The sequence below is a fragment of the Sceloporus undulatus genome, chromosome 3 (genome assembly GCF_019175285.1).
Source record: "Sceloporus undulatus isolate JIND9_A2432 ecotype Alabama chromosome 3, SceUnd_v1.1, whole genome shotgun sequence".
Lineage (NCBI taxonomy): Eukaryota > Metazoa > Chordata > Lepidosauria > Squamata > Phrynosomatidae > Sceloporus > Sceloporus undulatus.
Window position 1 is genome coordinate 103,672,712 of NC_056524.1, and position 25,564 is coordinate 103,698,275.

Below are 25,564 nucleotides of genomic sequence, written 5' to 3' on the forward strand. Positions count from 1 at the left end.
GGCACACCTATGATGAACTAATTACTTGCGTTAGAATTTATTTATTTTTCAGAACAGAACAAGCTTGTTAATCATAAGGAGAGATGCAATGAACAGAAAGAACTGATGGATGTAAAAAGGCACTATTATTGTTGCCCCTAAGTACACTTCTTGTGATCGGGGCAGGGATGATCCCCACATGAGCAGAGATTTCCCATGACAGACTGTAACTGAATATGCTCTGTTAAGTGATATTTGCCTTTACACATTCTGCCAACACTTGCAAGGCCCTGAGCTGAGCTGACTATATGGGAAGATTATAGCCAGAGTCATGTTTTCTTAATGGAGACGCTATATTGGTTTGTCTTTTATCTGAGCTAGAAACTCTGGTCTAATGCACAAAGAACAGATTTGTTCCTTGTCTCCATGGATCTGAAGAAGTAGACCAACTCTATGAAATCTTACGCTACAACATCTTTTGCTCAAAGGTGCTACAAGATCCCTTTGCATACAGAAGTGTTCCAAGTGAATCATAGGTTGCTGCCACACAGCAGAATTGATGCAGTTTTACAGTGCTTTAACTGCCATGGCTCAGTGCTTTGGAATCCTGGGGTTTGTAGTTTGTTGTGGTGCTGGAGAAGACTAAATATCTCACAAAACTACAGATCCCAGAATTCCACAGCATTGGTCCATGACAGTTAAAGAAATTGACATTTGTGAGATATTTAGTCTTCTTCAGCATCAATTCTGAAGTACAAATCCCTGTAGCGGTGCAGATAGGAGCCGCATTTCACAGCTCCTTTTTGTACCAGGTTGGGGGTGTGGCATGTGGTTGCCACGTCCCTAACCCAGCACTTCCAGGGGTGGCATAGAGCCATGCCTTACAGGTTGTTTGTACAGCCCCAAGGCTAGGTACTAACAGAACAGAGAATGACTGGGCCAGCTCCGAGCACGGATAGTCACTCCCTAGCAGCATCCAATGTGGACTGCAGAGCTTTTGAGCTATGATGGTTGAAGCTTCTCAGCAATTACACACTCCCCGGATACTAGAGCTTTGCTTTTGTCAAAGGAGGTAATGCATTACACAGTAAACTCACCTGGAGTACACCTGTCCCTTGGGAATTAGGACCTACTGGTTCAGAAAATGAATAAGTAACATTTGTATATGCTGCAGAAAATGTAGGGTTGGTTTGCTTGAATGATAGACAGACAGACAGATAGATTGACTGAAACTCTGGTACACACACACCAGATGCCTCCAAGCTTGACTGTTATTTATTATAACCTGCTGAAAAACAGAGCAGCAATCTTTAAAAGAAACATAAACAACTTAAATAAATAACTGCCCCCAAGATACTGGGGTAGCCATAGAGACCTAAGACTGTCCTGGTCTCTTCAGGACACCACACAGGCTTGAGATGCTCCAGCCAGCTTGCAACCCATAGGGAAAGCATTCGCTGCTGTTCATCCAACATGGCTTGCTAGCACTGAGGCCTTCTGGAATTGCATCTTAAATAACAACAACAACATCAACATAAATACTGGCTATATTATGCAAGGTCTGTAATGCCTCTCTGCTGTTGACCTTATTTGCAGCTTAAATTCCTGGGCTGGTTGGAGAAAAGAGTTAGGTGTGTTTGAGAGGACAAGCTACACTGGAAATCTGAGACTGATTGAAGGCTGCATCTGCACTACAGAAAATATGCAGTTTGACCCACCTTTAACTCCTATGGCTCAATGCTATGGCATTCTGGGATTTGTAGTTTTGGAGATGTTCAGACTTGTGTGTAAGAGAGCTCTGGTGCCACAACAAGCAACACATTCTAGAAATCAATAGCATTGAGCCATGGCACTTAAGTGTTGTCAAACTACTTTATTTTTGCAGTGCAGATGCAGTTTGGCTGATTCAAAGCAGGGGTGGGTAATTTTTTTGTACTCCAGCTATTTTTGGACACCAACTCACATCACAGGGTTGCCAAACTGAAAATGGAAGATGGTCTGTGTACCATAGTTTTTTGTGGGGTTTTCAGGCAATGTGGCCGAGTTCTGGAAGAGTTTATTCCTGACGTTTCGCCAGCATCTATGGCTGGCATCTTCAGAGAAGATGCCAGCTTCTGAAGATGCCAGCCACAGATGCTGGCAAAAAGTCAGGAATAAACTCTTCTAGAACATGGCCACATATCACATAAGAGGCTTACTGTGAGGAAATCAGCATGAAATCATTCAATACCGTGAAAAAAGTGTGATCGGGGTTCACAACCCCATGCACATCTCCCATCAGTAAATTGTCACAGAGGCATCAGCACTTGCTTGTCCTGAGAGTAAAGCATCCTTAGAGCCGCCATTTGGCAATAATGGAAGTTCCCATTGTTGTTGTTGTTATATTTATTTGTACCCACTCTTTTCCCAGGACTTTTCCCAGAGTACAATTAAAAACATTTTTTTTAAAAAAGTACATTAAAAAGGAATTAAATTATTACAGTATTGCTAAATGGCAGCTCCAAAGACACTTTACTCACAGGACAAATGAGCGCCAATGCCTCCATGACGACTTTCCGATGGGAGAAGTGCATGGGGATGTGAACCACAATCAGCTTTTTTCACAATTTCAGACAATTTCATGGTAATTTACTCATGGTAAACCTCCTGTGTGATATTCTCCATAGCCCGAAAACCCCACCAAAAAACTATGGATTCTGGCTGTGAAAGCTTTCAGCTTGTGTACTTTAGTGGCTATGTAGAAGAGAAAATTTTGGAAAGTGTTGCTTGTCACTGCACTCAGGTAACAAGCAATAGTTACTAAAATTCCTTCTTCTACGTAGCTATTAAAGGTATGGGAGCCCTCTTCGATTTTTGCTCTGTCAACTTTACCCATCAGCCTTTGGCAGCACAATCAATGGTTGCAGCCCAGTCACCTTTGAGGGTTGTCATACTTTGCCCACTATCTCAGACCATACAGCCAAAGCATACTCTATAGTTCTCCTCCCTAGATCATCCCTTGTCCTTGAAATACGGTATCAAACCTGGCCTTTATCTGATGGAATCCTGATGAGCATGTGAAACAAATAGCTATCAGGTTTTTTTTTCTCTCAGTATACATTTGGAATTTGTCCAATATTCAGTGCTCTGCACTTTTCAAGGGACAGCAATCAGCAGGCAGGTCGGAGGCCTGCCGTTTAACAGCTGCAGTCCATGACAGACAGCCTGATGAAGGAAGCGGGTGGCATGGAAAGCTCACCTCCACACCTCCAAGCACACTGCAGAGTGCCTCTCACCCACCCATACACAGGCACACACATCAGTTCTGCTGCTGCTGCTGTAATCTGACAGTATCTGCTGTTTGTTGTTAAAGTCATTGAAATTCAACATTGATCTAAAAGCCAGGGTGCTGTTGATTTACAAATCACGGTTGGGCCTTGCTTGAGGAATCTAGATAAGATTGCAAAATATTTGATAAACTGCTTGGCCAATCAGTATTCCCCCTCCCCTTAGGTTAACATTTTGGGTTTATTTATTTGTTTGTTTGTTTTGTTTTGTTTTTAATGATCTTTAAGCTTATGTTTGTGAGTGGGTGTTATCCAGCCCATACCAATATCTAATACTAGGATCTTCAGTACTGATTGTGGCAACTGCCTCAGTTAAAATATAGTGGTCTGAGGACAGATAGGTTCGTGCCACATGACCTAACCTACTAAGCTCATGTGTCTTGGGACACACTCTCTTCCCTTTGCTGGTGTAGAAGAAAGCTTCATCTGCTAGTCTGCTTAGCTTCTACATGTGGAATGAGGATGGAGGATCTTGCTGTTCTTGTCCTTTGCCTAACTCAGCTCCCCAAACTTACTGTGCTTCATTCTTTGGGAAGAAAACAACAATCTTGTTCTTGTCACAAACCAATCTCATAGCCCAACTCCTCCAACTGTTGCCAGACTGCAACTCTCAGGATTCTTTACCACTGGATATTCCAGCAAGAATTGACGAGAGTTGCAATCCAACAACATCTGGAGGACCCCACCTACTTGCCCAAACACTTTTAAAATAAGCTGTAGAATGCAGCAAAGGGACATATTGTGCTACACAGTTATAATACTACGATTTCCTTTTGCCCTAGCTGAGACCTATGAAATTCTGTGGGTTGTAGTTTGGTGAGGCACTAGCCTCTAGCTAAAAATTCTAAATGCCAATTCCTAGGATGGAACCAGGGCAGTTAAAGTGAAATTATAGCATAAAAATTGTGTAGTGTGAAAGGGGCCCAAATGTGTTCCAGATTAAAGATTTCTAGCACTAACAATCAAAATACATTGTGCAGATATTCCATTGTTTTGGTTTCATTTAGGTGTTTTTACTAACTGGATTTCAGGGAGAGCCAGAACAATGGAAAAACAAAGAAAGGATACAATCTGAAGACAGTTTAAAAATCATTGTGTGTTAAATAGTGGGATGAATAGCATTAACTTGCGGTTAGGTTTGCATGGTCATTTAAACATATGCAAACTTGTCTTCCATTAAATGTACACTTGTGTTCTTGGAGGTAGACAGGCACATAAACCCATTTTGTTTTCAAAATGAACCACACACGTGCACTCGCTCAGATAAAATTATTGAGGTTAAGCCACAAAAGAGAGAGAAAAGTGAATGAGAGAGAACAGCCTTTTCTATGTGAAATGCAAGATCAGAAATACTCACAAGTGGGCAACGGCTGCTAAATAATTAATCAATAGCAGCCGTGTGGCAGTTTGAAATGTAAATGTGATGGATGAAGGTGTGATGCTTGTCATCATGGAAAAAATGATGTGACTGGAATGGATAGCCTTCTGTACCTGCTGACTGGCAAAAGCTTGGACACAAAGATAAAGCAAAGCCATCAGATAGACTCCCCAGCAACCCCTAATACCTGTCTTTGGCCTACAGTTTGCTTTCATGTCCTTATCCCAAAAGATATGTTTTTAAAAAATGATGAAGAGAGATCTTGGGGTGGAGACAGAGAAAGAACATCATCTAAAGAAATGTTACCTGACAAGGCCGCAGGCTACATACTTGAGAATACCTTCCGTTTCTTTATGTTCCCATTTCTCTCTTTTTTTTTTTTTCCTTTTCCACCTTTTTTATTAAATTGCAGCATGTTTTTCTCCTTTCTTTTCTCTCCAAATTCTCTAGAGCCATTCCTGCAAATGGTTCCATGACTCAGGAACTGACAACAGCAACTTCCAAAGGAACAAAGGAAAAGAATGACAATCCGGAGTGTGAGCAGGTGAGAAAGAGAGACACCTTTTACTTATCAAACTCTGCTATCGGCAATGCTCTTTTTATTCAACAGGCTAGAGATAGAGCTGAACTAACTAGGCATTGATCCAAATCCTGTACTGAAGAGACAGGAAGCTTAAGACTCAGATCTCCCAAAATACAACTTACTTGGAAAGGAAATCTATCAAAATCAGTGTCAGAGTGTCAGGGCTAGGCTGCAGCCATGGGCATTTGTATCTAACTAAAGATTGAAAAAGCATGTTCTCCAGCAGGTCAGAATCTCTCAGGTTGCTTGGTGATGTTAGGAGATTGAAGCAGAAAAGCCAGTGCCAGACATACACAGAAGGAACACTTTATTGACCAGGCAAGTGCAGAAGATGAGTATCAAACATTACTACTAACCCTGACCAACCCAGAGGCTTCATATTGGCTGTCAGTTGCAGATATCTTTATTTTACATCCCTGTTCCTTCAGTGAGCCAAGTGCCTGACCTTAAGCTGTTGTGTTGCCATGTGTCCTGCTTTCAATGTGTGGTCCTCTCTTTAAAGGCCTATTGGGGAATAATCCTGCTTTTGATCATGTCCTTTGTTTATCCAGGTCATGTCTAGCTTAAAGGCAGAGGACCCTAAGACCTTGAAGCGATACTTCCAGATTCAAGTCTACGCAGTCTCGCAATCACCTAGGTGCAGTCCTTTCCACTATGGTGTAAGATTTATTTTATTTCTCTTTAAATCAAAGTAATAATTTGCACCTGTACACCACAAGAAGTAAAAATCAAGCACATATTTTTTGTTCTTGTGTATGTTTGTATGTGCATTTGTGTGTGTGATACATCTCCCTTTTTTGTGATCTGAAAATGGCTACCTATTGGATCATGAGGTTTCTGGTTCAACCTTTAGCTTCCCACACTATATATAGTCCCCACTAACTTGATTTTTAATTCCACGCTAACTCAAGGTTTTTTGGTGGGGGCATCGACCCTAACATCAACCCTAATTACCCACCACTAGCATCACTCCAATTAGTGTCTGGTTGTGGGAGCCCCTAGTCTAATTTCCCATAATGCTCTGGAGTTGTACACTATGGACCCTATCACATGGAGGAGGCAAGAGTCATGAAAATGTGATTAAAACATGGTAATAGCATGACTGAGGGAAAGATTATCACACCCCTACCCACTTCTTCCATTCATGTCCAGTGCATAAACTAATGGATGCTTCTTTGGGTAATAACAGGCATTTTCATTATTACCCAAAGATGCATCCATTACAGTTTACACATGGGACATGAACAGGAGAAGTGCCAGGAGGGTGTGATAATCTTCCCCCGATCACACTATTACCACATTTTAATCACGTTTTCATGGGGCTTGCCTCCCATGTGATAGCGTCCTACATTGCGATCATGTTAGAAATTGAAAAGTTGGTTCCCAGACCCAGCTACTGAGCACTGATGGGATCACTTGGTGGAATACATCAATATACATTGTGAATTGAACAGTGGCATTCAGATTAGGTCACAACAATTCCTCAAGACAAGAAGTAGAATGGTATATTGGTATAAGTGTCAGATTAGGAATTCAAGAGGCCAGGGTTTATCTCCCCAAGCCACCACAGAAACCCAGTAAGGGACCTTGGCTTAGTAACACTCTCACATCTTTAGAGAAAGGAAATGGCAAACCTCCTGTAAATAATTTTTGCCAAGAAAACCATATGCCAGAGTTGCCATACATCACAGTGAACTTGAAAGCTCATAATAGCAGCAACAAATTTCCCCGGTCACATAAGATTAGAATACATGTGTAACCTTGACTTCAACAGATTTTTAGTGAGGCTTGTGGGTGCCTCATTTTCATGGGAAGCACTTTATTCAGCAATTCTTGGCCCTCCTGATGACATTGCAATGTACAGTCTGAACATATTGGTGAGGGCTGGAGATGATCATTCACAAAAAATAGTTACCTTTGTTTTAATTTGTTCTTAGATTATATTTAATTAATTAATTAATTTCTATGCTGTCTTTCTCCCAAAAAGGAATCTAAGGTGGCTCACAATAAAAGGCAGCTCACAATTAATGCCTTAGAGTCGACTTTGACTCATGCAACCCTGTGAATAAGTTATATTCATGACCTCCTGTTTTCAACCTCTCCACTCAGGTCCTTCAGGTTTAAACCTGTGACCTCCCTGATTGAGTCGTGCCATCTGGCATGCAGTCTTCCTCTCCTTCTCCTATGTTCTACCTTTCCTAGCATTATTGTGTTTTCCAGTGACTCATGTCTTTTCATGATGTGGCCAAAGTATGACAGTCACAATTTAGTAATCACAGGCGCGTTACAGACCACCTAAACATGGCGGTCTGCCGGTGCCGCCGGTTGCTGTGTCCGGGAACCGCAGCGGACAAACCGTGTGGTTCCCGTATGCAACAAAAAGAAGCCGCAAAAAGCGGCTTCTTTTTGCGCCCCGGACATGGCGCCGCGAGTCACTAGTCGCACACTCACAGTGTCACTTTCGCCACATGATGTGCAGATGCTAGGCATCCACGACGTCAAGATGGTGGCACCCGTTCTACACGGGTGCCGCCATTTTGTACTCGCCGAGCGCGTACTAGGGTTACGGGCATCCAGAAAGGACGCCCCTTCCTAACCCTAGTACGTGCTTGGCACGTACTTTATGCCCGTCCGCAACAGGCCTTGGCTTCCAAGGAGAGTTCGGGCTTCATTTGTTCTAGGTCACATTTGTTTATCCCATACCAATATCATATATGCCATGTTTCATTTTATTTGTGTCAAAACTCTTAACAAAATATTCTATAAATCCAGACCATGAAGTGGTAGGAAATGAATAAGACTGAGTGGAGACACATAAATTATTTGAGAGAAAAACACAGATAGATGTGACTTTCTATTCAACATAATGTCAAAGTAAGACCCTTTTGCCCTTTCATTATAGTCCTAGCAATTTTGGAGATTATTTTTAAAAAAAATGAATTGATTATGGGATTATATATATTTTTACCACTAAAAGTATAATCACTTTTGTGTTTTGACATTTAATTCCTCTTACAAAAATACATGATAGGAATAAAAAGTCAAAACTATTCATGTCTTTGGTGTACCTGTTCCTACCATGTATTTCAGTGAATAAAATAAAACATCAACTTGGTAGAGAAAAGTCAGGATGGTGGTGATCTGGTGGTAAAGAGGTTTGAAAGAATCCCATTGTCATGGACAGAATACTACCTGATAAGATTTAGATTTGCTGGGATTCTTAACCTCTGCAGCAGTGATAGACCCATTAAAATACCTGCCCCCAGAGACTAATGGATCCAAAAGGCTTCCTAAATATTCTGGGGGATTTTCCAGTTGCCAGAGTTGATTATTCTGTTCATGCTCTGGTTGATCTGTGGAACAGGGAGATGTCCCGGGCACTGACACATTTGTTCCCAAGCATCCTTTACTTGGGTGTACAGCATGGGCTTCTTGGTTTTCTCCTTGGAGCTCAGAGCAATGAAGTTCTTGGGTAGATGACTAGAGCAACAGTGGAGAAAGACTCAGAATAAATCTAATCGAGCACAGGTTAAGACCCAGTTTAGAACTTCCTTTTCAGCACTGAGGGCAACAATTCTTTGCTGCCTCTATTATATCATCTCAGTCTTGTCCAGTGAACTGTTCTGGATAGTTAAAGAACTATTACATCCTGGACCTCAGACTGCTGAGGAGGAGCCCTCAGAAAAGTACTATGGTGAATTTGCTAAATACTTTGAGGAGAAAATAATGCTCGGATTCATTCTGAGCATGGAATCCACACTAAAGGTAAAGTCTGAGGAGGCAACTGAGACACATACATTTCAGGTCTGAGGGGTGAGGTCTAAATCTAATTATTAGTCCCAGCTAGAGTAGACCCACTGAATCAATGGCACTTGAATAAATGTTGATTTACTACTCTATTGTTATTGTTATGTGCTTTTTAACCATGTTTTACTGTTTAATTTTATAGTTGGGAGGGAGGGTTGGGCCAGGGTCTTGTGGGTTTGTTGTTTTTATTATTGTGTATTCTAGGAACTTTGTTGTTACCCGCCTCAATCCTCAAAGCAGAAGAGGCGGGATATAAATAAATATTTATATTATCATCATCATCATCATCATCATCATCATCATCATCATCATCATCTAGTATACTCTAGTTCAATCTAGCAACTGGATTTAGACCTTAGACCCAGGTTGGGTATCATGCACTCCTCCAGTGTGGACTGCAAATCCCAACACCTTTTGCCAGCATAGCTAATGGTGAGGAGTCCAATGTTTGAAAGGCTGCATAACAAATGTATAAGTTAAAAGCACTGAGATTGCTTGGAGGATAATCATCCCCCTGACTCAGATTTTATTTGCAGGAATCTTCAATGCCAGAGAGTTCTAGATGGATCATCTCAAACTTTCCATTGGCACATCAGTAGATTACACTTCGCATTTTACCTTTCCCATCATCATGGGAGCAGTAACCAAAAGTATTCAAAATTTAAAACTATTTCATAGTAGAAACCACTAGAAGAAATACAGCATTATTGCTTTTTTTAAACAGATTTCTACTTCGCTTCACTTTAAACTACTTCACTACTTCCCATAAGGCACTGTGAAGGCTGATAAAGGAATATTGTTTGTCATCACGTAAAAATACTCTTGGCAACATCAGAATCATCCCTGGTAGCATCCTACAATTTTGTGTCCTATACAACCTTAGAACGTGATATTTTTAGCAAAGACCCTTCACATTCTATTCCCTTCATCATCTTGCTGTTTATGTCATGTCTATTCATTCCCCTCTCAGAAAAATCATGACATTAACGGTGGCAGCAGTAATAGTCACCTATGATGAAGAAGAGGCAGGATGGCTATTGTTGGCTATACTGACCAAGCAGAAAAGCTGTCTGCCTCAGCAAACCATCAAATCACTGACAGCACTAGCATGCAGTTTTTACCAATAGGAGGAGGAAAATGAGAAAATACCAAACTGCACAAAACATATAGTGATAGGCAGGATGGGAACATTAAATCTAGTAAACATTGACAGAAATAAAAAGTCTGTATAGCTCATTTGAGTATACTTATATTTTGAGAGGTGAGGAGCATTTGCTGCAAGCCTTGAATTTTTCATATTCAATCTGTTTTACTTTCTTTGTGGAAGAGGATGGAATCATGCAATCCTCCAGATGTTGCTCAACTGAAACTCCCAACATTCCTAGCCAGCATATGCAGTGTTGAGGAATGGTGGCAGTTGCAGCCCAAGTCTCAGGAAGTGGGCACATGTTTCCTACCTCTGACTTAAAGTATCCTTAAAGTATCCTGTTCCCTACCCATTTTGCATCATATTAGGTTAAAAAAACAAACCAGTTTCTTGTTTGTAGGTGTGCAATATAAAGTCGACCCTCCACATTTGTGGCTTTGACTTTTGCGGATTTGATTATTTCCAGATTTGATTAATATCTGTGAATAATCAAAGGAATCTCTAAATCCTGCAGTGTGACTCTGCTGGAGGTTGACCAGTCATACTTGAAAACAGAGAACGTCCTAGAGAAAACATTTCTCTAGGCATTTGTAGGTTCTCCAGCATGATACTATGGTCAACTTCTGGTGGACCTAGAACTCTAGAGAGGTGTTCTTTCAGGTTAAAAAAGAGGGTTTTTTATTTGCATTTTCTTTCACTTTCATGCAGGTCCAATGCCCCTAACCTCAGTGAATATGGAGGGCCCACTGTAAATACCATGAAGGCAGCATAGTCCAGCTGATCTAGAAGCTAACTATGGTTAGTCCTGGATAGGACAAGTATACCTCAGTTAACAAAGTAGATTCGGACCCGTTACAGACGGGCTAAAAAGTACGTGCAGAGCGCGTACTAGGGTTAAGACAGGGCAGTGCTTCTGCACTGCCCTAACCCTAGTGCGCGCTCTGCGCACACAAAATTGTGGCAGCCATTCCACACGGCTGCCGCCATCGATACGTGACAACCGTGCCGCCTCCAAACAAGGCGGCGCGGTTGTGACGTATTGGGGTTGCGGCAGGGCGCCTAGGGCACCCTTTCCACAATCCCAGAAGGAGCTCCGTTTCGGAGCTCCTTCCTGGTTTGGTCCGCTGGGCGCAGCCTTCAGACAGCTGCGCCCAGCAGATCAAAGGAGAAAGGGGCCAAACGGCCCCTTTCTCCTTCTCCCCACCACCGCGGGGTGTCCTTGGAGCTTGAAGCCCCAAGGACACCCCTTTCCAGGCTGCAGGGAAGGGGCCTTTTGCCGCTTCCCCGCAGCCCAAAAAGTGGCGGATCGGGGCCTCAGCGGCTGCCGCTCTGCACGCTGAGGCCCCGATACAGCGGGGAAAGGGGCGAGTGCAGCCCGCCCCAAATGGGCGGTCTATAACCCGCCATAGGTTCCTGGGTATTACTTCTTTAGCAGAAAATTTGATGCCAGCAGCAGAAATAACATTGAAAGGATAGGGATGGGTTCCTCATTAAAAAAAAAAGGAAGAAGAGTAGTTCAACAGAGTCCATAGTTCTATGCTTTTTAATCATGCTGGGTTAGCTAGTAAGGTAAACATATCTGCTTTCTCCTTTTTCTTCTGCTTTGCTGTTGAGACATACTCAGTGAGAGATTATGGAGGCAGACACTGTTTACCTTCCCTGTTAAAAGGCAGACACATCCAGGTACAGTCGGATCATTGAGTATAATCCTATTTTTTTCCAATCTCAAGCTTTACTGCACTGCCTACTGCAGAAACACTGCTGCAACCTGGCAATAAAAGTCCGTGTTTTCCAACCTTCCTTCACCATCCTCACTGCACCAATGCTATTTATATACATAAAAAAATCTTCCACATGATAATGAGAAAAAGATGAGGGCCAACAAGACTTTGTAAAAAGGAGGTTCTTTGTAAGGAGCTTTATTAACTAAGCTATGCCTGTACATTGCAGAAAGAATGCCAAGGAATATCAAGTGCTGTAGGCTGTCTTCAGAGGCCGGGGCAAAACACCTCTGAGTATTCCTTGCCTAAGAAAACCCTATGAAATTTTTGTGACTTGAAGACACATACACAGTCTAAAAAGACATGGCAAAAAAGGGGGGGAGGATAAGAAGTGCGTAGTGTATCAGTGCTGCTATTGAAGCAGTCATGCTTCCTAGCTCACCTTCTTCAGCTGCAGTCTGCTGAAAGTGCTATTGGCAACATCTGCTGGAGGAAGGTAGTCTTTAAGCAGGACTAGTGCAATGAATCCCCTTCCTCTCCCTCTACCTTTTCTAAAAACTGATCTTTTCAAGCCAAATATGGAAAACAGCACTTGATGACAATGCTATCTTATTATATGCTTCTTCGAGAGCTGTTTTGCTCCCGCCCTAGATATCAAGTGACAACTTCTGGCCCAAGCTCTTTATACTACTGAGAAGTCAGCTTAGCTTTGTAGTTTCATTTATTTATTTGTTTGTTACATTTTTTAATAATTCTGAAGGTTGACGTTTTGTTCCACAGTGAAATTTTAATGCATGTTGCCGGGGAACAATTTGGATTGTCAAAGACAACAACATAAAAAGGATTTCAGCATTTCTCAAGGAGAAGCTCAAAGGTTTGAGGGTGGTGGTGTGTTATATTTTTTATATAAAAAAATGTTTCTGCTGTATTTTGACGTGGCATATAAAGTTTGGCACGCGTTCTCGCGCTCGCTATTGTGACAGCTGTATTTAATGAGTGCAAAAAGATCAGAAAAACATCCTATACGCCAGGTTGCCAGTGCCAGCTGACGATGAGATAGAAGCAGTCGCAGAATGAAAGGAGCAGGAGAGTAGTTCATTCAGCTACAGAAATGATCAGGGATTGCTCCCCTCCTCTTACAAGTGGACCCTTTGAAAGCCCCACATTGGTCACAGAATGCGCACGTTTTGTTCTCTCGTGTCATATCTGAAGGCTTGCTATTAAACCGTATGTTTTTAGCTTCATGTCATAAGAAGAAACAACAGTTTTATAGTAGCTCACCAAGAATGAAAAAGAAAAGAAAGTTTTGAAAAAGCAGGCCTGTGTCTTTTGTGTAGAACTGAGCACCAAGATTTGTATCCCATCTTTAAGTGAAATACTGGTCCATCTCTTTTTATCCTTAGAACAACTGAGACATGTTACAGACACGCTGAAGGGGCATACTAGGGTTAGAAAGGGGCGACATTTCCTGATGCCCCTAACCCTAGTACGGACTGAGTCTGTACAAAATGGCGGCACCCTATGCACATGGGCGCTGCCATGGGACGTCACCACATTTGGAGACGGCGCAGAAGTGATGTCCTCACACCGCGCGAGGGCGACTGGGGCGCTCTTTTGGCAGCCCCGGAAGGAGCTCCATTTCGGAGCTCCTTCCACGATTTGCGTCGCTGGCACAGCCTCTACACAGCAACACATCTCCGCCACCGTCAGGTGTCCTTGGGGCATGAAGCCCCAAGGACACCCCTTTCCTGGCCATGGGGAAGCGGCCTTTTGCCGCTTCCCCGCGGCCTGGAAAGTGGCAGATTGGGGCCTCAGAGGCTGCCGCTCTGGCAGCTGAGGCCCCGATCCAGCGGGGAAAGGAGCGCGTACAGGGGCAGCCTGTAAAGCACCTCTGTGAACTATAATACCTGAAGCTGTGAAATAGCGACAACCCCAATGGCCTTCCTAATCTGTCCACGACAAAAAAGTAGATTTGAGTGGCATAACAGCATAAAATTGAGTCTGCTTCTGCATTGCAGAAATAATGTAGTTTTGCATTGCTTTAACTGTCATGGTTCCATCATATGGCATCCTGGGATTTGTAGTTTGTTGTGGCACCAGAACTCTCTGACAGAGAAGACCAAATATCTCACAAAACTACAGATCCCAGCATTCCACAGCACTGCACCATGGCAATTACTGGTGTCAAATGCATTATTTCTGCAGTATAGGTGCAGCTTGAGGTTGCTAATGCTTGTTGTTATTGTTAACTACCCTCAAGTTGTCCCTGAGCCAATGTTAACAAAGCCTAAATACTCTAAAGGTGCCAAATTTTCTCTGATGTTGGAAGCTAAGCAGGGTCAGCACAGGTAAGTCCTTGGATGGGAGATTTCCAATGAATACCAGGTGCTGTCTGCTATATGTCAGAGGAAGGAACTGCCAAAACCATCTTTGAATATTCCTTGCCTGTGTAAATCCTATGAAATTCATGGGGTTTCCATATGTCAGCAGGCAACTAGAGAAATAGAGATGCAGTCTTCTGGACATTTTAGTCAGAACTGCAAGAAATATAAACTGAATTTAAGTAGATGTAAAAAAAACTTTATTCTTTTTCTTAAATCATAGCTGCGTCTCCTGATTCTCTCTGGTGACTTATAGCTTATCATTCCTTTGTACAGGAGATCTAAGCATATCATTCTCTCTCATGTCTCCATATGGTACAGTTTCCCAGAAATTCTTCCTTCGGTCATGAGACGACAGGAAAAAATGGATTGTCACACTGGACTATTACAAAAATTTACTCCTGTGAGGAGGATAAGTCCTGTGGGTGACTCAAGCTTCCCTGTAAGTTATATTTGCTTAATTTATGCCTCTACTGACAAATAATTAGGTCAGCAATTAATTTTAAAATGCAAATGTCCTGTGGGTCTTCACGTTTTGAGAAGTATGTACCTTTTGTCTTCCATTCATACTTGTGTTAAAGTCTTAATGGATTTAGTTTTGCGAGGGAAGGAAATTATGTTTTCTAATGCTTTATTTACTTAACTGAGTTGGACTGTTTTTTAAAAAATCAAATATTGACAGCAAATGTTTGTTCAGGATCATGTGGACTAGAATTTAATGGAATAAAAGAACCAAACAATGTAGCACCATTTTTAAGTTTGATTTTCTAAAGAAAAAAAAACCCTATTCTTGCCTGTAAAATATTTATTTGCACTGATGGGCCAGAGATGAGTGTGTGAGAATTTCCTTGCAACAGAATAGTCTGACAAATCCTTATTGTCCCTTAATATTAGACAAAACTAGGAGTTATGTTGCATCTCTTTCCCAATATTGCCCTCATATCCTAGAATGATGATGCAAGACACATAATGTGTATTAACTAGCAGCCACTACGTGAGAAAATCAGCTTGATCTGCAATGTAGTGATCACCTCTTCATCTTTTTGCCAGTGCCCTGACTGTAAAACAAAAGTGAGCAAAGCGAAATTCTCCAGATGGTATTGGACTACAACTCCCATTAGCCACAGCTAGCATAGCCAACTGTAAGGAATGCTGGAGGTTGCAGCCTGACATCAGGCGGTCTGTACTTTACCCACTCTTGATCTAAAGTGAGAGATAGATAACAATGTCCTGCCTGGGACTCTGGCTCAAAACATCAGAACAGTTGCAAGACTGGTCCTCACTGATAGCTCACCTTCAAGGTATATCAAAGATGTTTCTGAGAGCAGCAGCAGCTTCATCATCCATGGGGAGCAATGGAGAAAGGAGGAACAGCTACGTCATTTGTATGTTCAAGTGCAGTACCCTGAAGCTGATAAGATGGAAACATTTGATATTTTTAATCTTCCCTGCCAGATCTCAGGGCCTTGTGTTTCTTCTCCAGTTTTCAGAGCAAGGAGGAGGAATCTCAGGGTGATAACACTGCCTTGAAAAGTGTGTGTTCATACATTTTCTTTATTTGTTAGACCGGGTGTGCGTGGGTGTGTGTGTGGGGGGAATGAATGGCATCCTTGGTGCATCTGTAGTTAATGCTTAGTAGGTTGTATTTAATGACATCACCACCAGGGGGTGCCCCTTGTAGCTTCACCCTTATAATCTCACCCAAACCTCTACCCAGAGACCTGCCACCATAGGAGACAATGTGGTTGTTACTTCCCCTGCTCATAGTTTCCCTCCATCCTTCATTCACCCATTTCCTTGCTTGCTGAGCGTTCTGTAAGAAATGCTTCCAGATGCACATTTACATTTACTCTCCCTAGCAGCCATGATGACTAAATTGAGGCTATTGTACTTTGGCCTTATCATGAGAAAACATATTTCACTAGAAAAGACAATAATGCTAGGGTATAGGAAAAGAGGAAATCCCACTTCAGATTCAATCAAGGAAGCCATGGCCCTGAGTCTGCAAGACCTGAGCAGGGCTGTTGATAACAGGTGACTTAGAAGACTCTCATTCATAGGGTCACCATAAGTCCAAGCTGACTTAAAGGCAGCTAACAACATCTACAGCACTGATGGGTGACAGAGCTGAAGAGAATGAATGAGCAAGAGAAGCTTATCAGATTTTAAAATATATGAACATTGAACAACCTCTGGCTTTGAATCTGCCAGCCCTACCTGCAGCTCTTTTGAATAATTTCCTAATCTCTTCTGTTTTCTCTCCTAGCAATGCATCAGTGTAATCTAATTCTTCCCCTGAATTTGCCCTCCATCTCAAAACATTATCTCAGAAGAGTGAAACCAGATAGGTTATTGGTTTGACCTTCCAAAGAGATATGCTGCCCCATCCCCATTGACGACTGACATGGCCAGGCAAAGGTGAATTCAGGGGTGAGAGAGGAATTGATTTAATTTGGCCGTTGAGACCACTGAGAATGGCATCTCCACCCACTACAGTTTTTTAGGTTCTATAGGCCTTTAGGTAATATAATTCCTTTCCTGTAATTTCTAAGACACTCTCCACAAACCACTGATAGTGGAAGTGTTATTAGAAGTGCCTGCTAACACCCAGCAAATTGTAAAATGCTAAAAATTTCAGAATCCCACACACCCCTTCTACACAGGGAATGGGAAGACAAGGAGAAATAAAACCAGAAAGGGTGTCCCCCAGGGTCTCTGATGACAGACATGGGTTTGGAGAAGGAGAGGGGCTCATAAAGGATGCAAGACTTGCTTTCAGATCTCTGGGTTATGCCTGTGAAATGGAACTTCTCTTCACCTGATGCAAATTGCTTTAACAGGTTCACATTCATGGAGGTGAAGGGATGTTCTAAGGGGACTTTGGCCTCAAGTACTATGTCTGATTACAGTGTTTTAATATAATACATTCTCTAAGCCATGTTATGAGACAAGAATGTTCTCCCAGGATTCTAATGTCCCTTCTGAGTTGGATCACAGTAGAGATGGCTAAACAATGAGGAACTGTGGAAAGAACGCAGATGCACAGTATTTGTGCTTCTCCCTCAGCCTTTGTTTGAGAAGAAATAGCAGCCTGTCCAGTCACTGTTCTGAATGGAAGAATAGTGGTTGCTGTTTGGGTGGCATAGGACTTGGAGAGTTTTTCTTGTTGGAAAGATGTTTTGCTTTTGGCTCTTGCCATCCACGAGATTGCCATCAATGGATATGAGCATCCGCAAATAGCAAGCCCTGTTGTTCTCAGTGGTGGCACTGCACATGGCCATGAGCTGCCCTTTAGGACAATAGGACTACAGGTCCCATGTTTTTTCTTATTGAGGGGGATCCAAAATATATGGTGTAGTAGTTTGAGCACTGGACTAAAACTCTGGAGACCAGGGTTCGAATCCCTGATCAGCCATGGGAACCCATTAGGTGACCCTGGGCAAATCAAACACTCCCAGCTTCACAGGAAGACCATGGTAAACCCCTTCTGAAGAAATATTGTCATGAAAACCCAATAATAGGTTCTTCTTAGGGTCGCCATAAGTCGAAAATCACTTGATAGTACATAATAATAAGAGAAAGTAGGCTGGAAGAGAATCAAGAAGTTCACTGGGGAGTAAGATTATCAGTTAAGGACTGTCTATGTCAGTGCGATGTCAGGGTCCTGTCCTGAGACCTAGGGAACAACTTCTTAGGACATTATAGGTAGTGGGCCCCTGGTGATATCCTTAATCCTATTACAGTGGGCCCATGCTATACGCGGGCTCGTTATAGGCGGCTTCCAGTTTACGCAGAAGCTGCTGGGAGAATGGAGGAATGGTTCGAGTGCCTGTGGTGCACACACACAGCCATGCGGTGTGCACAAGGCCCATTATAATGGGGCTTGAGCATACGTGCTTTTTGCCTTACACAGGGGTCCAGAACCAAAAAAAAAAATGTTTTAAAATTAGGGGCAGGGGCAGGCTCTGAGTTCTAGAAATCCCATCAATAATGTAACTGAAATAAAGTCAGGATTGAATACATGTCATCATTTCACAGACATAAACTGGGCCATGTGTGGCCAAGCAACACCAGAGTGTGGATAACATGGCAAAAGTTACTAACGAAGAACACTCAAACTAGAAATGGCTACAGCAGTTTGCTTTTGTCTGAACCTGCAGAGAAGGGCAAGATTATGCCCCTTCCCCCATGTTGAGTACAAAATTCTTTTGCACTTTGAACACAATTTTCAGCAATTGAAATAGGCTGAGAACGAAGGGGGAAAGTGGGACAAAGAGAGAGAAAGTGGGAAAATTTTAAAGCAGCAAGAAAAGTGGGTTGACACAGGATTAATTATAACTCTCCCAGCCAATCTGGAACAGTTGGAGAGCATGGAATTGTCTCTGCTTCTGAGGAAGTACACAGGCTTCAATTGCTCCTAACTTGGGTCCAAAACTGAACCTCCACCATTCTTCTTTTTTACTTCCTATGGGGTTTGCAAATAGTGCAGAGAACTACATGATCGAGAATGCCAGTGGAAGAAAGTGGGCTGCTCAAATTCTAGCTACAGTGTTCCACCATAAAACAGGCAACAAGCAGCTACTAGAGGCTTCAAACCTGCCCCATGAAATGTCAGGGTGTGGGGGTGGGGGGAAGATACAAGGTCCATGCTTATCTGGAGCTAGGCAAGAGCAATCACTCTTTGCCTCGACTTAGTTGTATTCACTTCCCTCATTGGCTCCAAATTCATACTTTTCTTCTTCTTCTTACTTTTCTGTGTCTAAATGTATTATATTCAGTAGATTCCTGCCCCAACATTTGGGGTTCAAGTCCTGTCACATAAATTCCCAGTTGTGACCTGTAATACCATCATGTAGCATTAGCTTAGTGTTTGTTTGAGTTTCCTGCAATTGAGGCTCATGGAGTTAAGGATTTGTTACTCGATCTAATGGCAATAGCTTTCCAATAGACATGCACGGAATCATTGATTAGTTTGTCCTCTCCTTGTTTGCATTGGAACGCTGTTCAATTTACACCAATTAAAGAATGCTTGGTTTGTGTATTGAAGAATAATTAAGGGATGGAATTCCCTATAGGCTGCTAAAAATGACATCTGACTGGAATGGTGATTACAGCATGAAGGCAACATTAGTATTTAAATAGTTTGACTGCTATATAAAATCATTACAGCAGCTCACCATGAAAAAGAGCATTAGTTAATTTTGCCTATAACTGAATTATTTGTATGTATTTGCCTGGCCCATTTAAACACATTTGACAAGGCTAATCTTAAAACAATTCCACAGTGATCGGTTTCAGATCCAGCTCAAAGCAACATTTGTAATAATTAGGAACATTTTTATACATACATATATACACAGTTACAAGAATGCAGAGTAATATGCCAAAATCAGCAGTACTTGCAAATGCCAAAACAGGTTCCAATGTATGTTTAGTATCAACAAATTATTATTCTTGAAGACAAAGCTGAGTGAATACAGTGGGCTCTCCACATTCACTTGAGTTAGGGGCACAGAACCCCTGGAAAACCACAAATAAAAAATCTCACTATTTTTTAACCTCACTAGGAATTTCTAGGTCCTCCTGTGCAAATCTATGGTCAATATCTGCCTGAAGTTGACTAGAGAATTGTGCTGGAAGACCTTCAAATGCCTAGAGAAGTGTTCTCTCTAGGAATCTCTACGTCCGTGGTGGCGAACCTATGGCATACATGCCAGAGTTGGCATGCAAAGCCATTTTTCAGGGCATGCAAAGGACGGGGAAGAGGAGGAACAGGTGCACGCCTGTTCCTCCTCTTCCCGGCCATCTCGGGCCTTCAGCTGTCTCCAGAGAAGCAGCTGAAGATCCAGGAGGATGGGGGGAAGAAGTCTCGCCCTGGAAGTCCCACCCCTGAAGGTGGAGGTCCCGCCTCCAGAGGGCAGAAGTCCGACCCTAGAAGTCCCATTCCCCCCGAAGTCCCAGCATCTTTTAGAAAGCCTTTTAGTTGGGTCCCTAAAAAGTTTGCCATCACTACTATAGGTCCTTCAGCACAATTTCAGATTGAAGTTGACCTGGAATATGGCTGGAGTACCTAGAGGTTCCCAGAGAGAACATAGTAATCAAATATGTGAATAATCACATCCCCAAAAGTCAAAGCCACAAATGTGGAGGGCTGACTATATATGACACTAATGTAATACCAGGGTGATGAAGTAGACAGAATGCTTGCTTCCAACCTGGAAGAACTGGGTCCATATCACTACTGTGATATGGCATTGACTGGATAATTTTGGGGAAAATCTTATCTTCAATGATGTCATGAGGGCAAGACTTGGGGGCAAAATTCTAGGGCTCTTCCCAGAAGAATCAACAAGAACACTCCAAAATGAAATAGGGAAGGCTTATACCATTCTGAGGTTATTAACTGACTTGTGTCTAGACTGTCCAAATGACTGTATTCTTCTGTTCAAGTCTGCCCAGACCTTGAGATCTTCTGGGGAGGGGCTTCTTCAATACATGCAGTTGGATTATGAAACAGTGACTGCTTCCAGGTTCTGGCACTCCCTACTGAAGAACACTAGACTGGATCACAGGGAGCGTGCTTTTAATAATCTTTTTGTACTATTTTACTTTATCTTGAGTCCCATTTGTGAGAGAAAAAGAGGAAATCAATCCATCCAACAATCAATGACTATCTAAAGGGGGAGAAATAAAACATTACGTCTAAAATAAAAACATTACATATAGCATAAAATAGCTGCTTAATTGTACAGTGTGCCAGCATCATACGTGGGTGCCTTTTATGCGACTTCCAGCTTATGCTGGAAGACTCATGCCATTCAATGAATGGCGTACACACCCACGACACTCACACCACTGCACTGCCATGTGCATGAGCCCCAATATTCTCAATGGGACTCAAGCATAGGCGTAACTTGGCTTACATGGCGGGATCCAGAACAGATCCCTGCATAAGGCAAGAGACCACTGTATATAACTGCATAACTGTATAAGTCTACATAACTGCATAACTTAGGAGAAAAGTGAAGGGTGCAAATGTTTTGAGGTCACTGAAGCTTTTTACTCTACAAGCTGATTTAACTTGTACTGAATCTTCAACCTTGAAGTATAAGAAATAACAGAAAACTAGTTCTATGCATGCACAAAAGTCTGTGTGTGAGTGTGTGTGGCTTCATGTTGCCTGTCAATTTATGGTGACCCCATAGATTTTTCATAGGGTTTTCAAAGGCAAGGAATATTCAGAGGTGGTTTCGTCAGTCAGCCTAGATATTCATTGGTAGTCTTCCATCCAAGTACTAACTGGGGCTGACTATGCTTAGCTTCTAAAATTACAGGGGTGCCTCTAGGGTCTTTGAGCTCTACTAATGTCCTTATATCTAAATAATCAGAACCAGACCTTAAACAAGTAGATCAAAAGGAATGGGTAATCTTTTGACCCTCTGCATCTTTTTAAAAATAATAATAACCTTGATAACATGCAAGATAATAGCAGTCTTTTAAAATTTGTGAGTCCTCCAAGTTTGTTTCAATCGGAGACCCAAAGCAGCTTACAGTACAAGTTAAAACAAGCTAGCTATAATAATATGTGGTTCAAAAGTTTTAAAAGCATCAAACAGTCCAATTAAAGCATAAGCAATTTAATCCAATTAAATTATAGACAAACATTTGGTACATATTGAAAAACAACAGGGCAGCCATTCCACATACTTCTACCCCAAGCAGCTAAAGGGTGAAAGCTTTTTTTTAATAGGAAAATCTTTGCCAGTTCAGAAAAGAGAAAAGCCAATCAAGCCTCCTCAGTTGAACACTATCTCTGGCCATGTGCAAAGTTCAATGCATCGCTTTTATTTGTCCTGCTTGCAAAAGTGGATGGGTGGTCAACCAATTGATAAGTCACAACATATGAGTGGTGAGCTAGATTTGACTCCATTAGCCACAAATTGCGCCGATCGAGTTTAAACAGGCCAGAAATTGACAGTTTTCAGTTTGCAGTAGTTGCCCATGACTACTCCTCCCCAGAGTCCACAGTACAAAGAGTCCCAAGAAGCAAACAGCAGGAGATTAGTATGTTGGCAGCAAACGGTCTGGCAGCCTCATCTTATAAATTGGCTTTCGCTGTTGTAGCACAAACAGTAGTTCATCTTGCGCCACTGTGCTTGGCTCCAGTGCTGATGAACGACCATTTGGATGGTTCTTTATCCCCACCCCTTCCCTGTCCCTGTCCTGTCCTGAAAAAGCCTTCATGACTGCAGCCCTGCCTTTCTTATTCTAGGGCCTGGGCTGCTACTGAGTTCTCAGTACTAGGACAAAAGGTGCCCTTACACTAATCCTAGCAAAGCAATAGAGAAAATGCACCTGCTCCAAAGCTGTTTTCACAGCCTTCCCCTCCAAAGCCCACAGAGCTTTCCTCCTCTCTCCTGGTTAAAAAAGGGGGAAGGAGGACTGCATGGCAACTTTTATATAGGTGGCAGAGCCTATATAAAAAAAGTATTTCAAAACTAGAAATGGACTTCTGGATTCAAGAAATGTGTGTTTTTTTGGGGGGGAAGGGTTGTGGTATCTTTTGGCAAATTACACACACACACACACAGAGAGAGAGAGAGAGAGAGAGAGAGAGAGAGAGAGAGACTCACCACAGATTGTATAGGCAGCTGCTTAAAAGCTGAAGAAGTACATTTCAGTGTGATCCTCTGTTAAGAAAGAATAATATAAAATAAGTTGGAGAACTATAATTTCACTATAAACTATATAACTACAATCCTCGTTTCTGGTCTCTCTAAACAGAGACTATGAAAGATTGGCCTTAGGGTTGCCATAAGTCAGAAATTACCTGAAAGCACACAACAACATATAGATGCAAGAGGGGAAATTTCAATAGAACACCATAAGCAAGGTATTTTGATGCTTGACACAGAGCAGCAAATGGCATCTGCCTGCCCCCCCCCCCGCCCCAGCAATTCAAAATGTATAGTACCCAGGCTGATGTTGCAATGTACCTTCAGGTTGACTCAGCCTTATGGGCAATGCTCTTATAGGGTTATCTTGGCAGCCTTTATTCAGAGGAGATTACCATTGCCTTCCACTATGGTGGAGAGAGTATGATGAGTCAAAGGTCTCCCAGTTGGTTTTCATGGCTGAGCAGGGATTCCAGTTCTGCTTTCCCAGAGCCCTAGCACAACATTCAGATCACTGCAACATAATAGCACTTATAGTACTGAAAACAAAACATTTTATTTGGACACCTGGGGCAGAAAATCCCACAAGTGCCTCCACCTGCTTTTTGACAACAATATATTTATAACCTTTTGATGATACAACAACCCTACTGCCTGAGGAGCTACCTCAGGGTGCATCTTCACTGTAGAAATAAGGATGTCATTGCTGCATCCTACAAATTCTGGGATTTGCGGTTTTCCAAGGCACCAGCTTGACTTAAAGTGGTGTCAGACTGCATTGTTTCTACAATATAGATGTACCCTCCATCTTTCTAGTGGTAGAGCCCTACCAAGCCACAAGCACTGCCTTTTCTCCTCTCTTAATTATTCCGGTGTTGGTCTTGATTTTTTTAAAAGTGTTTCAAACCCATGTACATGCTGATATGGCGGTTGAGGGGGACAGGAAGAGAAAGAGACAAATAGAAAGAGATTGTTTAGGACTGTATTTCTGTCGTATTAGTATATTACTTTCCTCTAATGTGTTGAAATATGGGTTTATTCTACAGTAGTTAGAAGATACTTCAATATATTTCATTGGATTGGCGACCACTTCAAGGCACCTTCCTTCCTTAAAGCATTTATTCTAGGAACACATTTAAAGAATATTTTCAATGTCCTTTTTAACTGATCAAAAGCTGCACTGTTAGGAAAAAGAATAAGCATCTGTGTAGGCCTCTAGAGGGCATTAAACCTAAGTCACAGTTGTTCCCATATCTCCTCTGTGCTATACACAACCCACAGTGTGTTGTAGCCACAACCCATCAGCTTTGTCCTCAAGGCTTTTAAAACTCCTCCTCTTACCCATTTCATTTAATTTTCCTTTCAGTCTTTCTGTGCATTCTCAAAGAAATAAGCTAATAAACTATTCTCTCTCTTTCTTTTTTTTAACCCAGGTTACAGCATGCAAATATAATATTGTGCCACACACACCATGGCTGAGCTTTCCTTAAACAAAACGCAACACCTATTTGAAGCAAAACTGACACAGGGAGAATGTTTGGTCTTTCAGCCCACAAATTTCACTCGGAGCTATACATGCAGAAGAGGGGGTAAAACAGCCCTGTGGAATAGTCACTGAAGATTAATGGCATGTGAAGAAAAATGATACTGAGCAGGCGGAACAAAGTATGAACCACCCACGCAAATAAAGTTGGACAAGGGCTCATTTTTTAAAAAGCAGCCCAAACAGCAGGATGGCTAGGGGGGTAGGAATAAACCTGGGTCGTTTTAGGGTAATTTTGCATATCTCAGGCCTTTCTGGAAACATGAAAAGAAGCCAAACAGAGACTGTTGGTGTGGGTGTTTTCACACTCTTTTTCTGGGGTCCAACTGGTAAGTAGGATTTAACACTTCATTCCTCTACTTTTATTTGGAAAAATGAGGAATTTGCACCATCAAAGGAAATGTTCAGTCTCCGGTATTGTACATATAATACACCTTTTCTCAGAATACATAGGTATAGGCACAGAATCATACATACATAAAAACACACACACATGCACACACATATATAGTGCAGTCCATCCTCTATTTTTAGAGCATAATGGAAATATACTGATTCCAAGCTGTTCTTTTCTCGGGATAAATGCAGACTAGAAAAGAAGCAGATGTTTCCCATGAGGTAAGTTGAGCATCACCTCAGGGGCGCTGGTGGGTTAGAGGCAATATATAAATATTTTCAGTAAATAAATAATAAATAATTGTTCACCAGTTTCGATAAAACAGGAGAAAATTATGGAAGGTGCCACTTAAGCATTTGTTCTCCTCATTGCCAGCTTTGGTGTGCTTTGTACCATTCTGAGAATTGAAATGAGAGAAGACAGTGTGGGAACTGTAAATCATAGAATTATGATCAGTCATGAATACTTGGTAAGCCCCACCACCACTACATTTGATCTTAGCCAAAAGGCTGAGAAGTAACCATTAAAAAAAAAAGGCAACACATTAGCTGTCAGTGGGTAATTGCATGTGTTTTCATTTTTAGATGCTATCATAAACAACACAAAGGAGCCGTCAGTGTGCAGTCC

The 25,564-nt window shown here is 42.0% G+C and overlaps 1 long non-coding RNA gene across 1 annotated transcript in view; it reads left to right on the forward strand.

The window, feature by feature from the left end:
- The window catches only part of LOC121926445, a 249,588-nt gene extending 224,332 nt beyond the window's left edge, over nt 1–25,256 (forward strand). The window contains exons 3-6 of the long non-coding RNA XR_006103018.1: nt 5,134–5,227; nt 5,818–5,925; nt 14,644–14,764; nt 24,431–25,256. This is a non-coding gene — a long non-coding RNA (uncharacterized LOC121926445). The remainder of the gene's footprint in view (nt 1–5,133; nt 5,228–5,817; nt 5,926–14,643; nt 14,765–24,430) is intronic.
- The last annotated feature ends 308 nt before the right edge of the window (nt 25,257–25,564 follow it).